General features: G+C 42.0%; 1 non-coding gene across 1 annotated transcript; it reads right to left on the reverse strand.

The window, feature by feature from the left end:
* Nucleotides 1-1,199: 1,199 nt before the first annotated feature.
* On the reverse strand, nucleotides 1,200-1,306 carry LOC141722211 (small nucleolar RNA R71). The gene has a single exon (XR_012575233.1). It is a non-coding gene; the product is annotated as a small nucleolar RNA R71 (small nucleolar RNA).
* Nucleotides 1,307-6,025: the final 4,719 nt, after the last annotated feature.

The raw sequence follows: 6,025 nt of genomic DNA on the forward strand, positions 1-6,025 counted from the left end.
TATGATGTGCATGATTAGTGGGTAACTCTAACAGTTTTATTCACCCTGTGTAATCAAAAGGAATAACTTGTGCTTAAATCGTTATGTTGTCAATTTCTGTAGACATACAGGAACTCAACATAATTGATGCCTATTCAACTTCTATCTTAATTGTGGATGCTTGGTAGAATGGTATTAGTACAATGAAAGTTGGCTTTTATCAGTTTCGTGTTATTCAATTAATATCATCACTGTCACATGCTAAAGGTAATAACAATAACTATTGAAGGAAGTAGTAATGAAGTTGTGATCTCATGAGTGTTTTAATATTGATTAATCGAAGTGTTAATTAAGTGATTAATTAAGTAGTTAATATTTAGTCAACAATTCTAAGTGTTAGTGTCTTAACATTGAGAAGTAATCATACATTGGTGCGTGAGTTTAATTAAACAATAATTAGTCTGAGTCTCTGTGGGAACGAACTAGAAAGTATTCCATATTACTTGCGAACGCGTATACTTGCGTGAATATTAGCGCGTTTGTTTGCCCTAACAAGTTTTTGGTGCCGCTGCCGGGGACTCGACATATTTGTTTAGTTTATGTACTTACCATCATTGGTCATTAGGACTCAGTGATTAGGACGTAGTTGTTACTTATTGTTTCTGGTTGTGTTTCAGGTACTTAAGCGAGCGTTTATGCAAACTCATTCTCGTACTCGCAAGAGGACTTTAGATATAGCTGAGGAGACAGACGAAGTTCTTGATATTCCAGAGAAGATAGATTTTGAAGATTCGGATTCAGGAACTGAGCAGAAAGAACCAGTAATCATGGGGGATCGTATTGTTCAGGCTGATCCAGCTCTTATGGACTTTTCTCGGCCAAAAATTGATGACATTCAGTCAAGCATTCTTCATCCGGCTATTCAAGCTAACACCTTTGAAATCAAGCTGGGCACTATTCAGATGGTGCAGAATTCTGTTTCTTTTGGAGGAGCTGCGATTGAAGACCCCAACATGCACATAAGATATTTTGTCGAGATCTGCAGCACTTTCAAGTATAATGGCGTGACTGATGAGGCTATCAAGCTGAGGCTTTTCCCATTCTCACTGAGGGACAAAGCTAAGGACTGGTTACATTTTGAACCAGCTGGGTCCATCACTACTTGGCAAGATCTTGCGCAAAAGTTTCTGGTGAAGTTTTATCCGATGGCAAAGACTGCTGCTATGAGGAGTGCTCTTACTCAGTTTGCGCAGCAACCTACAGAATCTATGTGCGAAGCTTGGGAACACTTCAAGGAAATGTTGAGGAAGTGTCCACATCATGGAATGCCCGATTGGATGGTGATCACTGGTTTCTATAATGGTTTGGGGGCCCAATCTCAGCCTATGCTCGATGCAGCAGCTGGAGGCGCCTTATGGGCTAAAAGCTATACTGAGGCTTATAATCTTATCGAGACTATGGCTGCAAATGAGCATCAAAACCCAACTCAGAGGATGATGCCTGGGAAGGTAGCAAGTATTCTGGAAGTCGATGTAGCCACCGCTATTACAGCGTAGCTCCAAGCGCTGTCAATGAAGGTTGATTCTCTGGCTACATATGGAGTCAATCAAATAGCTATGGTTTGTGAGCTTTGTGCAGGTTCTCATGCTACGGATCAGTGTTCTCTTGTCAATGGATATGTTCAGTATGTGAATAATTATCAGCGACAACAGTAGCCTGTGCCAGCTACTTATCATCCTAATAACAGAAATCATCCAAATTTCAGCTGGGGTAATAATCAGAATGCTATTCAGCCACCATATCAGCAAGGTGTGAGTAAATAGTTTAATCCACCTGGATTCCAGCAACCACAGCAGTATGCTCAAAGGCAATCATACCCTCAACAGGGAAGTGCAGCTACACCTACTAGTGCTGATTTTGAGGAACTTAAGCTGTTATGCAAGAGTCAGGCGGTTTCTATCAAGACCTTGGAAAATCAAATCGGTCAAATAGCCAATGCAGTCCTAAATCGTCAACCTGGCACACTCCCCAGTGACACAGAAGTACTAGGCAGAAAGGAAGCTAAAGAGCAAGTCAAGGCTATTACCTTAAGGTCTGGGAAAGTTGTTGATGCTGAAAAGGCAAAAGAAGGAGAAGCTGAAATTAGAGATGAAGAAGCTAAGCAAAAGGAGAAAGCGGCGGAACCAAGGAAGACTACTGTTGAACACACTCTGCCTGAGGGTAATATAGGGGAGAAATAGCTCTATCCTCCACCACCTTTTCCTAAGAGATTGTAACAATAAAAGCTGGATAGACAGTTCGATAAGTTTCTGGAGGTGTTCAAGAAACTTCACATCAATATACCTTTCGCTGAGGCTCTGGAGCAAATGCCTAGTTATGCGAAGTTTATGAAGAGTATTCTTTCAAGGAAGGTGAAATTGGATGACCTTGAGACCGTTGCTCTCACGGAAGAATGCAGCGCTGTTCTGCAGCAAAAGTTACCTCCAAAGCTTAAAGATCCAGGTAGCTTCACCATTCCTTACACCATTGGCAAGTTGACTTTTGACAAGTGCCTTTGTGATTTGGGAGCAAGCATCAACCTGATGCCGTTTTCGATCTTTAAAAAGTTGGATTTGCCTGATCCAAAACCCACATACATGTCTCTATAATTGGCTGATCGTTCTATTACTTACCCAAGGGGCATAGTGGAGGATGTGCTAGTCAAGGTGGATAAGCTCTTCTTTCCTGCAGACTTTGTTATTCTGGATTTTGAGGAAGATATGAAGATTCCCATAATCTTGGGAAGACCTTTCTTGGCTACTGGTCGTACCTTGATAGATGTGCAGAAAGGTGAACTTACTATGCGGGTACAAGATCAGGATGTGACCTTCAACGTATTCAAGGCAATGAAATTCCCTACAGAAGATGAGGAGTGCTTAAAAGTGGATGTGATTGATTCTGCGGTTACTTCGGAACTCGATCGCATGCTAATGTATGATGCATTGGAGAAGGCCTTAGTGGGGGATTTTGACAGTGATGATGAAGATGGCAATGAGCAATTACAATATCTGAATGCTTCTCCCTGGAAGCGAAAGCTGGACATGCCGTTTAAATCTCTTGGTACTTATGACCTCAAAAATGCTGAAGGAAAGCTCAAACCATCAATAGAGGAAGCACCTACCTTGGAGCTCAAGCCATTACCTGAACACTTGAGGTATGCTTTTTTAGGTGATGTATCTACTTTACCTTTTATTATTGCATTTGACCTTTCAGGTAGTGAGGAAGACAAGCTCTTAAGGATTTTGAGAGAATTCAAATCGGCTATTGGATGGACCATAGCAGACATCAAGGGGATCAGCCCTTCATATTGTATGCATAAAATTCTGCTAGAGGAAGGTAGTAAGCCGACTGTTGAACAGCAGCGCAGACTTAATCCTATCATGAAGGAGGTGGTGAAGAAAGAAATTCTGAAATGGCTAGATGCAGGCATCATTTATCCTATTTCTGACAGTTCTTGGGTGAGCCCCGTATAATGTGTGCCTAAGAAAGGAGGTATCACTGTGGTAGCAAATGAGAAGAATGAGTTCATCCCCACTCGAACAGTTACAGGATGGAGAGTATGCATGGATTATCGAAAGTTGAACAAAGCCACGAGGAATGATCATTTCCCTCTTCCTTTCATTGATCAAATGCTTGACAGGTTGGCTGGTCATGAGTTTTATTGTCTTCTGGACGGCTATTCAGGGTATAATCAGATTTGTATTGCACCAGAGGATCAGGAAAAGACTACCTTCACTTGTCCATTTGGCACGTTTGCTTTTCGCAGAGTTTCGTTTGGGTTATGTGGCGCCCCGGCCACTTTTCAGAGATGTATGATGGCTATATTCTCTGACATGATTGGAAATAATGTCGAGGTGTTCATGGACGACTTTTCCGTCTTTGGACATTCGTATGATGAATGTTTGAATAATCTTCGTGCCGTACTCAAAAGGTGCGTGGAAACTAATTTGGTGCTCAATTGGGAGAAATGTCATTTTATGGTGCGTTAAGGCATTATTCTTGGGCATAAGGTCTCTAGAAAGGGTCTGGAGGTGGACAAGGCCAAGGTGGGAGTCATTGAAAATCTTCCACCACCTATTTCTGTGAAAGGAATCCGTAGTTTTCTTGGTCATGTGGGTTTTTATCGGCGGTTCATCAAGGACTTTTCGAAGATATCTAAGCCATTGTGCAATTTGCTTGAGAAAGATGTGCCTTTCAAATTTGATGATGAATGTTTGGCGGCATTCGAGACTCTCAAGAAGAGTTTGATCACTGCACCAGTTATTACAGCACCAGATTAGACAGAGCCGTTTGAGATGATGTGTGATGCGAGTGATTATGCGGTAGGTGCAGTTTTGGGGCAGCGCAAGAATAATCTCTTTCATGTGGTCTACTATGCGAGTAAGACCTTAAATGGGGCCCAAATGAACTACACCACTACGGAGAAGGAGCTCTTGGCTATAGTCTTTGGTTTCGAGAAATTTCGATCTTATCTGCTTGGGACTAAAGTGACAGTATTCACTGATCATGCGGTCATTCGCTATTTGGTTTCCAAGAAGGATTCGAAGTCGAGACTCATTCGTTGGGTGCTCTTACTTCAGGAATTTGAGTTAGAGATCAAGGATCGAAAAGGTACTGAGAATCAAGTAGCTGACCATCTCTCTAGGTTAGAGAATCCCGAGTCTATTTCACAAGATAGGACATTAATCAATGAATCTTTTCCGGATGAGCAGTTGTTCGCAGTTCAGGAGGAAGAGCCATGGTTTGCAGATATTGTAAACTATCTTGTCAGCAATATAATGCCTCCTAATTTGACCTCCGCTCAAAAGAAGAAGTTTCTGCATGAGGTGAAGTGGTATATGTGGGATGAACCATATTTGTTTAGACAGGGAGCTGACCAGATCATCAGGAGATGTATCCCGTTCTGTGAGACGGAGGGGATATTACGAGACTGCCACTCCACAGTTTATGGTGGACACTATGGTGGTGAGAAGACGGAAACTCGTATTCTGCAAGCAGGTTTTTTCTGGCCTACTTTGTTTAAGAATGCTCATCAGTTTGTTTTAAGGTGTGATCGTTGCCAAAGAGTGGGAAATTTGACGAGAAAAGATGAGATGCCGTTAAATCTGATGCTTGAAGTCGAGGTTTTTAATGTTTGGGGAATCGATTTCATGGGGCCTTTTGTCTCATCCTGCAATAATCAGTACATCTTGCTGGCAGTCGATTATGTCTCAAAATGGGTAGAAATCAAAGCTCTACCGACAAATGATGCAAAGGCAGTGCTGAATTTTCTTCATAAGCAGATTTTCACAAGGTTTGGAACACCTCGGGTAATCATAAGTGATGAAGGGTCGCATTTCTGCAACCGTAAGTTCACTTCTATGATGTAGCATTATAATGTGAATCATCGAGTTGCTACTGCCTATCATCCGCAAACAAATGGTCAAGCGGAAGTGTCTAACAGAGAGATCAAATGCATTCTAGAGAAGGTTGTCTGTCCGTCAAGGAAGGATTGGTCCTTAAAGCTCGATGAAGCTGTTTAGGCATATAGAACAGCATACAAAACTCCACTTGGTATGTCCCCGTTTCAGTTGGTGTACGGTAAGGGATGTCATTTACCTGCGGAGCTTGAGCATAAGGCCTACTGGGCGTTGAAAAAGTTGAACCTGGATTTAGATGCAGCTGGTAAGAAAAGAATGCTTCAGCTTAATGAACTTGATGAATTCTGACTTCAAGCGTACGAGAATAACAAAATGTACAAGGAAAAGGTGAAGAGGTGGCACGATAGGAAGCTACATCCTAAGTTATTCGTGCCGGGGCAACAAGTTCTCTTATTCAACTCTTGTCTCCGACTTTTTCCAGGGAAGTTGAAATCAAGGTGGTCTGGACCTTTTATTGTCAAAATTGTGTTTCCACATGGAGCGGTGGAAATTTTTGAGAATGATCCGGACCAAGCATTCAAGGTTAATGGTCAGCGGTTGAAGCACTACTATGGTGACATGGAAAACCGAGAAGTGGTTAGTGCCAT

The sequence above is a fragment of the Apium graveolens genome, chromosome 4 (genome assembly GCF_009905375.1).
Source record: "Apium graveolens cultivar Ventura chromosome 4, ASM990537v1, whole genome shotgun sequence".
Taxonomy (NCBI): Eukaryota; Viridiplantae; Streptophyta; class Magnoliopsida; order Apiales; family Apiaceae; genus Apium; species Apium graveolens.